Genomic DNA, 10,682 nt, shown 5'->3' on the forward strand with positions numbered 1-10,682 from the left:
CCACCAAATATGGGGGTGGCCTCAGGGAGGCATGCAGGGTTTTCCCAGTCTGAGAGTTCTGCACAGCTCCAAATGGCATAGTTTCCTCCTGGGTGGCAGGCAGATTCCTGGGGTGTGGCTCAGGGGTCCCCAATCTGGAGGGCACTGGGGACAGACCCCTGGGGACAGAAGCCTGAAAACCCAACTGATGGTTAGATTGAGGTCCTAGGGGTGATGCAGGCCTGATCTGGCAGCACTGGGGCAGGCACCCCGCGAGGCTGAGTAGAGGGAGGGGTTTGCCACACATGCCCCTGGCTTGTAGAGTGCTTTCCATAGGATTGGGGTCACGACGACTTGGGATCACTGGCCAGGCCCAGGGGGCGGCCCTGCAGGCCTGTGCCGCCAAAAATGAGTTTGCCAGGGGTTTTCCAGCCTATTCTCATGAGCTTTCTGCCCAAATCAATATTGATTAGAGCTGAGCAAAACCCCCAATCAATATTGATTTGGGCAGAAAGCTCATGAGAATTGGCCAGCATTTGGCGGGGTAAGTCTGCTTGTGTGCCTGGTGTTTGGAGCGCTTTCTCGCTAGGAATGTGTTTCAACCATCTGTGACCATGCCCTGGGCCCACACGGCTCCCCTGAAGGTCTCCACAGAGGCAATCTTCCCTGGGCTGAGTTGAGGGACAGCTTCATGTTGAGCGCCAGGCTCCAGGTTTGTGGCATGGGCACCCCGATGTTGGGGATGGCTCATGGGGGTAGCAGGTTTCTTCCTCTCTGACGGTTTTGTGCTGCTCCAAATGGCATGCTTTCCTCCTGGTTGGCAGGCAGAGTCCTGGGGTGTGGCTTATGTGTCCCCAATCTGGAGGGCTTGGGGACCAGGTCCCTGGGGACGGAAGTCTGCAAATCCAACCTAGGGTTTGGGTTAAGACATAGGGGTGTGGCAGGTCCGATCTGCCAGTGCTGAGGTGGCTGTATAGAGGGTGATATTGGTCGGTGTTCTGACGTGATCTGGTCCATGCATTATTGGGCCTTTAGTCCGTGCTGAGCTGGGATCCCTGAGGGGTTCAGTGGAAGAAGTGGGTCAGATACAGCATCAGGCCCAGGTTTTGTGGCCAGCAGATGTGGACATTGCATCAAAGAGGTATGCAGTTTTCTCCTGCTCTAAGGATTCTGGGCATCTTCCAATGGCACTGTTTCCTCCTGTGGCAGGTGTACTCTTGGGTGTCGCTCAGCATCCCCAATATGGAAGGTTCTGGGGCCAGGCCTCTGGGGATGGAAGCCTGAAATCCCAAATTAGGTTTAGGCTTATTGCCTAGGGGCATGGCAGTCCCTATGCCCGTGCTGAGGCGGCCTTCCCAGGTGACTGTGTAGAGGGCAGTTTTTGCCAGCATTCTGCCGGTATCAAGTCCACTCATGCACCTGGCCTTTAGTGTTTCCTCACAGGGTTTGGGCTGCGACCACTCCAGACCACATGCCAGGCCCATTCAGCTCCCTTGAATGTCCCTGCCACTGGAAGTGATTTTGCTGGGCGCTTCTGGCCAATTCTCACGAGCTTTCTGCCCAAACTGATATCAATTTGAGCAGAAAGCTCGTGAGAATTGCCCAGTGTTGGGCAGTGATTTGGACCCCTTGTGCACCTGACATTTGGAGCACTTTCTCGCTAGGAGCGTGTTGTGGGATCCAGGACCACAGGTCAGGCCCAAGAGGCTCCGCTGAGGGCCTCCACAGAGGCAAGCATCCCCGGGCAATGTTGAGGGAGGCGGTTAGGCTGAGCATTAGGCTCCAGTTTTGTGGGCCCCGGTGGGGAGAGGGGGCACTGAATGTGTTGGTGATCTCAGGGGGCATCCACGTTTTCCAGCTCTGATGGTATTGCTCAGCTCAAAATGTCATGCTTTCCTTCTGAGGTTAGGCGAAGACGTGCAGTGTGGTTCAGGGGGCCTAGTCTAAAGGGCCTGAGGGACTAGTCTGTAAGGGCAGAAACCTGGATATCTACCTAGGGTTAGGGTTTAGGCCTAGGGGCCTGGCAAGCCTGATTGCTGGGGTAAGGCATGCTCCCTGTGGTGCAGAGTGGAGGGTGGATGTCAGGCTTATGAGGCTGTGGGCTTGTGTTCACGGGGGCTGCTGAAGATTGGAGCATCCTCAGGGGTGCATGCAGGTTTCTCCTGCTCTGAGGATTTAGCGCAGCTCCAAATGTCATGGTTTCTTTTTGGGGGCACTAGGATTCCTGTGTTGTAGCTCAACGTCTTCATACTTGAAGGCTAGGCCTGCAGCTAGGAGTTGGAATCCTGGATAATCAACCTAGATTTAGGTTTCAGGCATATGGGCATCACAGACCAGATCTGCCAGTGCTGAGGGGAGGTCTACAGGGGGATGAGTTGAGAGCAAGGATAAGTAAGGCTGAGTGCCAGGTTGTGGGTTTGTGTCAGAGTAGCCGCTGAAGGTGGGGGTGGTCTTAGGGTGGCATGCAGGTTTTTTCTGCTCTGAGTGTTTTACATAGCTCCAAATGGCACAGCTTCCTTCTTGGGGGCAGCTGGAGTCCTACGGTGTGCCTCAGGTGTCCCCAGTCTGGAGGGCTTGGGATCCAGGACTCGGGATGGAAGACTGAAAATCCAACAGAGCATTACTGTTAGGGCATCATCCCATTTTTTTTTTTTTTTTATGTGGAATGTCCATGAAAGCCTCTGGTATTTATCTTTCTGCATCTGAGTTACTTAGCATAATGCTCCCAAGGTCCCTTCCCCAAAATGATATAATGTTTCCATGTCTGGTTATTGTTTTGATGTTGCCATGAACATGGGAGTGCATCTTTCCTTTGGAGGGAGCATTTTTGTGTTCTCCAAAGAAATACTCAATAGAGCAATCACCGGGTCATGTGGTAGTTGTATTAATTGTTCCCAGAACCTCCACAGCATTTGTCACAGTGGTTGCACCAATTTCCATTCTCACCAACAGTGCACAGAGTCCCTTTGTGTACCCACCCTTGACTACACCTGGTGTCTGACTCTCTGGGACGATTGCTGTTCCCAGGGTTGTGAGGTAATAGCTGATTGTTGGTTTTTTTTGTTTTTTTTTTTTTTTTTTATTTTTTATAAACATATATTTTTATCCCCAGGGGTACAGGTCTGTGAATCACCAGGTTTACACACTTCACAGCTGATTGTTGTTTTGACTTGTGTTTTCCTGATGACGATTAGTGATGTTGAACAATGTTTTCTGTATCTGTTGACCTCTTTGGAAAGTATCTATTCACATATTCTCCCCAATTTTTATTCAGTTTGTTTGGATTTGAAGGAGTGTTTTGTGTATTTTGGATATTAGCCTCTTCTCACACATAGGATGTGGAGATATTTTTTCTCATTAGGAAGGTTGCCTTTTAAGGGTTTGATGGTTTCTTTTCCCATGCAGAAATTTCAGTTTGATAACCTTCCACTTGCTTATTTTTGCTTTTGTTGCCTTTGCTATTGGTGTCTGGTGTAAAAGTCCCTTCCCCAAAATGATACAGCCACATTCTTCTGCAATTAGTGTCCAGTATTCCCAGTACCATTCACTGAAGAGACAGCCCTTTCCCCCATTGTATATTTTCTGTTGCTGTGTCCATGTTAAGACCATACATGCGTGAGTTAGTTTCTAAGCTAGCTTGCTTGCTTACTTGTTTTCTCTTCCTTTTTCTCTTTTTTCTTTCTCTTTCTCTCCTTCCTTCCTTCCTTCCTTCCTTCCTTCCTTCCTTCCTTCCTTCCTTCTGGTCTTACAGTTTATTTGTTGGGAAAATATTTTTCCTATCAGAATATATGCATTGTGGACTTTACTGGTGATGTCTTCCTACTCTTTGTTAGGACATTTCTCTCACATCTGTGTTTTGGTAAATGAGTAGCTGCATCTATAGCTTTGAACAGGTTGAATATTTGGGCAGAAGTACCTAAGTAGTATATTATTCCATTAGACACCAGATTGTGTCTGATTGTCTTCTTTTGTAATGTTCTCACTTGTGACACTGGATATCTATATTTCCTTTTCTGTGGTAGGTTTATTAAAGTGAATTTAATTTTTCCTAAAAGTGTGAATTCTAAATATTCCTTATTTTATAATATATATTTATATAAAACAACATGTTTAAAAATGCATTTATTGGAAATAAACATTGGAACAAGACATAAATATTATTGATTCCCATTCAGAGTTAATAACTCTATCAAAGCTAAGTTTAAATATACCTTTAATATACAAATGAATAAACATTGCCAAAAGTACTATGATTATCAGTTTCTGAGCTTTCTATTGTGCTCCATTGACCTGTGTGTCTGTCTTTATACAAGTACCATACTCTTTTGTATGTAGTCTAGCTTTGTAATCTAGCTTGAAATTAGAGTGTGGTGACTGCAGATCACTTAGTCACTGGTTTGATTTCTTTTTTTCTATCAGTGAGTTTATTATTTATTTATTTATCCTTAGTTTACATTTGTATTTTAAATGTTTTTATTTCACTTCTTTTTTATTACAATCATATAGTGTGTTATTTGCTTCAGGGGTACAGGTTTGAGATCCTTCCATTCTACACAGCACACAAAGCTCACCACAGCACATACCCTCCCCTGCCCATCACCCAGCTATTCCATACCCCCATCCCCTTCCCTTCAGAAACCTTCAGTTTGTTTCCTGAGATTAACTATCTCTTTTTCTTTGACTTCTTCTCTGGTTTCAACTTACTTCCTTTTTTCCTCTCTTCCCCTATGTTCCTCTGTCTTCTTTCTTAAATTCCACATATCAGTGAGATCATATGATAATTCTCCTTCTCTCATTGACTTATTTCACTTATCATAGTACCCTCTAGTTCCATTCATATCATTGAAAATGTCAAGATTTCATTTTCTGATGGCTGCATAATTCATAATTAAATGGTGTATATATATATCCATTCATCTGCCGTTGGACATCTGACATCTGGCTCATGACTCTGGCTCTTGTTGGCATTGCTGCTATAGACACTGGGGTGCAGGTGCCCCTTCAGATCACTACATTTGTATTTTGTGGTAAATACCCAGTAGTGCTGTTGCAGGGTTGTAGGGTAGCTCTGTTTTCAACTTTTTGAGGAATCTCCACACTGCTTTCCATTGTGGAGTGGTGGTGGCCTCACCAGCTTGCATTTCCACAATAGTATAAAAGGGTTCCCCTTTCTTCACATTCTTGCCAACATCCTTCGTTTCCTAACTTCTTCATCTTATCCATTCTGACAGTTGAAAGGTGCTATCTCATAATGGATTTGATTTGTATTTTCCTAATGTCGAGGGATGTTGAGCACTTTTTTATGTGTCTGTTGGCCATTTGGATGTCTTCTTTGGAGAAATGTCTGTTCATGTCTTTGACCTATCTCTAGATTGGATTATTTGTTCTGTGGGGTTTGAGTTTGGCAAGCTCTTTCTAGATTTGGGTTATGAGTCCTTTATCTACTATGTCATTTGAAAATATCTTCTCTTCTTCTGTTTGTTGTCTTTTGGTTTTGTTGACTGTTTCCTTTGCTGTGTAAAAGCTGGCTATCTTGATGAAATCCCAACAGCTCATTTTTGCTTTTGTTTCCCTTGCCATTGGAGATGTGTCTAGCAAGAAGTTGCTGTGCTTGAGGTCAAAGAGGTTGCTGCCTCTGTTCTCCTCAAGAATCTAGATGAATTCCTGTCTCACATTGAGGGCTTTCATCCATTTAGAGTCTTTTTCTTGTATACAGTACAAGGAAATCGTTCAGTTTCATTCTTCTGCATGTGACCATCCTGTGTTCCCAGCACCATTTGTTGAAGAGACTTTTTTTCCCATTGGATATTCTTTCCTGCACTGAGGAAGATTAATTGACCCTAGAGGTCAATTAATGGACCCAAGGGTCCATTTCTGGTTTTTCTATTCTGTTCCATTGATTTATGGGTCTGCTTTTGTGCCAGTACCATACTGTCTTGATGATTACAGGTTTGAAATAGAGCTTGAATTCAGCAATTGCATTGTCACCAGCTTTGGTTTTCTTTTTCAACATCCCTTTGGCTATTCAGGGTCTTTTCTGCTTCCATACGAATTTGGGGATTATTTATTCCAGTTCAGTGAAAAATGTGGATGGTATTTTGATAGGAATTGAATCTGTGGATCATTCTGGGTAGTATAGACATTTTCACAATAGTTATTCTTCTAATCCATGAGCATGGGATGTTTTTCCATTTCTTTGTGTGTCCCTCCAATTTGTTCATGACTATCGTATAGTTTTCTGAGTACAGATCCTTTGCTTTTTTGGTTAGATGGATTCCTAAGTATCACGTGGTTTTGGGTGCAATTATACATGGGATGAGCCCCTTAACTTCTCTTTCTTCTGTCGCATTGGTGCTGTAGACAAATGCAACTGATTTCTGTATATTGATTTTATAACCTACCACATTACAGAATTCTTGGATGAGTTCTAGCAATTTTGGGGTGGAGTCCTTTGGGTTTTCCACAGAAAGTATCTTATTGTCTGCAGAGGATGAGAACTTGACTTCTTCTTTGCTGATTCAGACAGCATTGATTTCTTTTTATTATCTGGTGGCAGAGGCTAGGAATTATGTACCATGTTGAACAATAATGATGAGAGTGGGCATCCCTGTTGTGTTCCTGACCTGAAAAGGGAAAAGCTCTCAGTTTTTTCCCAATGGGAATGATATTCTCTACGGATTTACAATAGATGGCCTTTATGATGTGGAGGTATGTACCCTCTAGCCTTCCCCGTGAAGAGTCTTGATCAAGAAAGGATGCATTGATTTGTCAAGTGTTCTTTCCCCATCTATTGAGAGGATCCTATGGTTCTTGTTCTTTCTTCTATTAATGTAGTGGATTCCATTGATTGATTTGTGGTTGTCAAATCAGCCCAAGAATAAATTCAGTTTGGTCATGGTGAATCATCCTTTTAATGGGCTGTTGGATCCTATTGGCTAGTATGTTGGTGGGAATTTTTGCATCCATATTCATTAGGGATAGTGGTCCATAATTCTCCCTTTGGGTGGGGTCTTTGTCTGGTTTTGGAATCATGGTTATGCTGGCCTAATCCAAAGGGTTTGGAAGTTTTCCTTTCAGTTCTATTTTTTGGAAAGGTTTCATAAGAAGAGGGCTTGGGTGCCAGGCTTCAGGCACAGAAGTCAGGATACCCAAACTAGGGTTAGGGAGAAGGACCTAGGGACATTGGGACCTGATCTGCGGCCACTGAGATGAGCTCCCATGGAGGCAGATTGGGAGCCTGCCTCCATTCAGCCTCAGGTTTGTGGCCAGGAGGACTTCTCAAGGTCTGGGTGGCCTCAGGAGGGATGTAGATTTCTCCTACTCTGAGGGCATTTCACAGCTCCAAATGGCAAGGTATCTTTCTGGGAGCAGGCAGTGTACTGTGGTGTGGCTCAGTGATCCCCAGTCTGGAGTCCTTGGGTGCCAGGCCTCTGGAGACAGAAGCCTGAAACACAACCTAGGGGTATGGCAGGCCTAATCTTCCAGAGCTGAGGCAAATGTACTGGGGGGCTGAATTGAGGGTGGAATCAGGATGACTGTCAGTCTGTGGGCTGACTATCTAAGGGTCCACGGGATATGGGGGTGGCATAAGGGTGGCATGCAGGTTTCTCCACATTTGAGGGTTTTGCACAGTTCCAAATGGCACAGTTTCCTTCGGGGTGGGGGCAGAGTCCTATAGGTCTGGAGAGCTTGGGGGTCAAGCCTCTGGGGATGGAAGGCTGAAAACCCAACCTAGGATTAGGATTAGCACCTAGGGGCATGGCAGGCCTGAACTGTCAGCAGTTAAGTGGGCTTCCCAGGGCTGAGTAGAGGGTGGGGGTGGCCGGTTTTCTGGGGCAATTTGAGCCACATGGGCATCTGGCATTTGGAGTGCTTTCTTGCAGGTTTCAGGCCACAACAGCTTGGACCATAGGCCAGCACCATGCCCTTCCCTGAAGGCCCTCACTGCTGGATGCGAGATCGCCGGAGGTTTCTGGACAATTCTCATGAGATTTCTGTTCAAATTGATATCAATTTAAGCAGAGAGCTTGTGAGAATTGGCTGGCATTGTGCTATGATGCAGGCCATGCGTGCATCCGGTGTTTGAAGTACTTTCTCGCTTGGTGTGTGTTGCGACTCTCTGGACCCACAGGCTGAGCCCATGTGGCTACCCTGCAGTTCCCCGCTGAGATGAGCTCCCCAGGAATAGAGTTGAGGGCGGGGGTCAGCTGAGCATCAGGCTCTGGATTTGTGGCCTGGGGGTGCGACAACGGTGGGGGTGGCCTCAGGGCGGGCATGCAGTTTTCTTCCACCTGAGGGTTTTGATCAGCTCTGAAGGGCATGGTTTCCTCCTGGGCAGCAGGCAGAGTCCTGGGATGTGGGAGTCCAGGAGTCTCCATTCTGGAGGGCTTGGGGTCCAGGCCTCTGGGGATGCAAGCTTGAAAACCCAACCTAGGGTTAGGGTTAGGACATAGAGGTATGGCAGACCCAATCTGCCAGTGGTGTGGTGGGCTCCCCAGGGGGCTAAGTGGAGAATGGGGGTGGTCCCTGTTCTAATGCTGGACAGGCTGTAGATGCACCTGGTGTTTAGAGCACTTTCTTGCAGGGTTTAGACCATGACCACTCAGGATCCTGGGCCAGGCCCAAGTGGCTCCCCTGAAAACTCCTGCCATTAGAAATGAGTTTGCCAGGGTTTCTGGCCAATTCTCATGAGCTTTCTGTCCAAATTGATTTCTATTTGGGCAGAAAGCCATGAGAACTGACCAGCATTTTGTGGCAGCTTGGGCTGTGGATCCAATGTTTCCACTGCTTTCGCATTAGGTTCCTGTTCCACCATCCAGTATTACAGGCTGGGTCCATGGGGCTCCCCCAAGGCCCTTCCCTGAGGCAAGCTCCCCAGAGGCATAGTTGAAGGTGGAGGTCTTGCTGAGCCTTAGTTTGAGGTTTGTTGGGGGTGTGGAGGGTGGCCTCAGGGTATCATTCATGTTTCTCCTAATTGAGGGTTTTGTGCAGCTCCAAACTGCATGGTTTCCTCCTGGGTGGCAGGTGGAGTCCTGAGATGTGGCTCAGGTGTCCCCAGTCTGGAGGGCATGGGGGCCAGGCCTATGGGGACATCAGCCTGAAAACCCAATGTAGGCTTAAGGGCAGGGCCTAGGGGCATGGCAGGCCAGATCTGCCAGTGCCAAGGCAGGCTCCCCAAGGGGCCGAGTAGAGGGCAGGGGTGGCCAGTGTTCTGAGGTGATTTGTGCTTCACACACACCTGGCATTAGAGCTCTTTCTTGCAGGGTTTTGGCCACTCGGGACCTTGGGCCACGCCCAGGTGGCTCCCTTGAAGGCTCCCACCACTGAGGGTTCACCGAAGGTTTCTGGCCAATTCTCACGAGCTTTCTGCCCAAATCAATATCGATATGGGCAGAAAGCTCATGAGAATTGGCTGGCATTGTGCAGCAATTTGGGCTTCTAATTTTGTCCATATATAGATCTGCTTCCCTCTACTCATGCTGCCCACATATTCATTAGCCTCTTGTCCAGGCATAGAAACTTTGGTCCTACATTACAGTTGTGAATGAATAATCATGATCTGTAACTCATATCCCACTCACTAGTTCTTTGGTTGTTTGTGTATTATAATATTCATTTTTATTTTAGGAAAGAGATATAATTCATAAACAATAGTTTTTATTCCGTTTCATTAGTTTGGTAGAAAGTACCTCCTTTCCCCACATATATTCATCTCTTTTTTAAAAAATTTATTTTGTATTTATTTTCAGCATAACAGTATCCATTATTTTTGCACCACACCCAGTTCTCCATGCAATCTGTGCCCTCTCTAATACCCACCACTTGGTTCCCCCAACCTCCCACCCTGCCCCCGCCACTTCAAAACCTTCAGAATATTTTTCAGAGTCCATAGTCTCTCATGGTTCATCTCCCCTTCCAATTTCCCCCAACTCCCTTCTCCACTCCAACTCCCAGTCCTCCATGCTATTTGTTATGCTCCACAAATAAATGAAACCATATGATAATTGACTCTCTCTGCTTGACTTATTTCACTCAGCATAATCTCTTCCAGTCCCCTCCATGTTGCTACAAAAGTTGGGTATTCATCCTTTCTGATGAAGGCATAATTCTCCATAATGTATATGGACCACATCTTCCTTATCCATTCGTCCATTGAAGGGCATCTTGGTTCTTTCCACAGTTTGGTGACCATGGCCATTGCTGCTATAAACATTGGGGTACAGATGGCCCTTCTTTTCACTACATCTGTATCTTTGGGGGTAAATACCGAGTAGTGCAATTTCAGGGTCACAGAGAAGTTCTATTTTTAATTTCCTGAGGAATCTCCACACTGTTCTCCAAAGAGACTGCACCAACTTGCATTCCCACCAACAGTGTAACAGAGTTCCCCTTTCTCCTCATACCCTCCAACACATGTCGCTTCCTGTCTTGCTAATTTTGGCCATTCTAACTGGTGTAAGGTGATATCTCAATGTGGTTTTAATTTGAATCTCCCTGATAGCTAGTGATGATGAACACTTTTTCATCTGTCTGATAGCCATTTGTATGTCTTCATTGGAGAAGTGTCTGTTCATATCTTCTGCCATTTTTTGATATGATTATCTGTTTTGTGTGTGTTGAGTTTGACGAGTTCTTTATAGATCCTGGATCTCAACCTTTTGTCTGTACTGTCATTTGCAAATATCTTCTCCCATTCTGTGGGA

The sequence above is a fragment of the Mustela nigripes genome, chromosome 1 (genome assembly GCF_022355385.1).
Source record: "Mustela nigripes isolate SB6536 chromosome 1, MUSNIG.SB6536, whole genome shotgun sequence".
NCBI classification, from domain to species: domain Eukaryota; kingdom Metazoa; phylum Chordata; class Mammalia; order Carnivora; family Mustelidae; genus Mustela; species Mustela nigripes.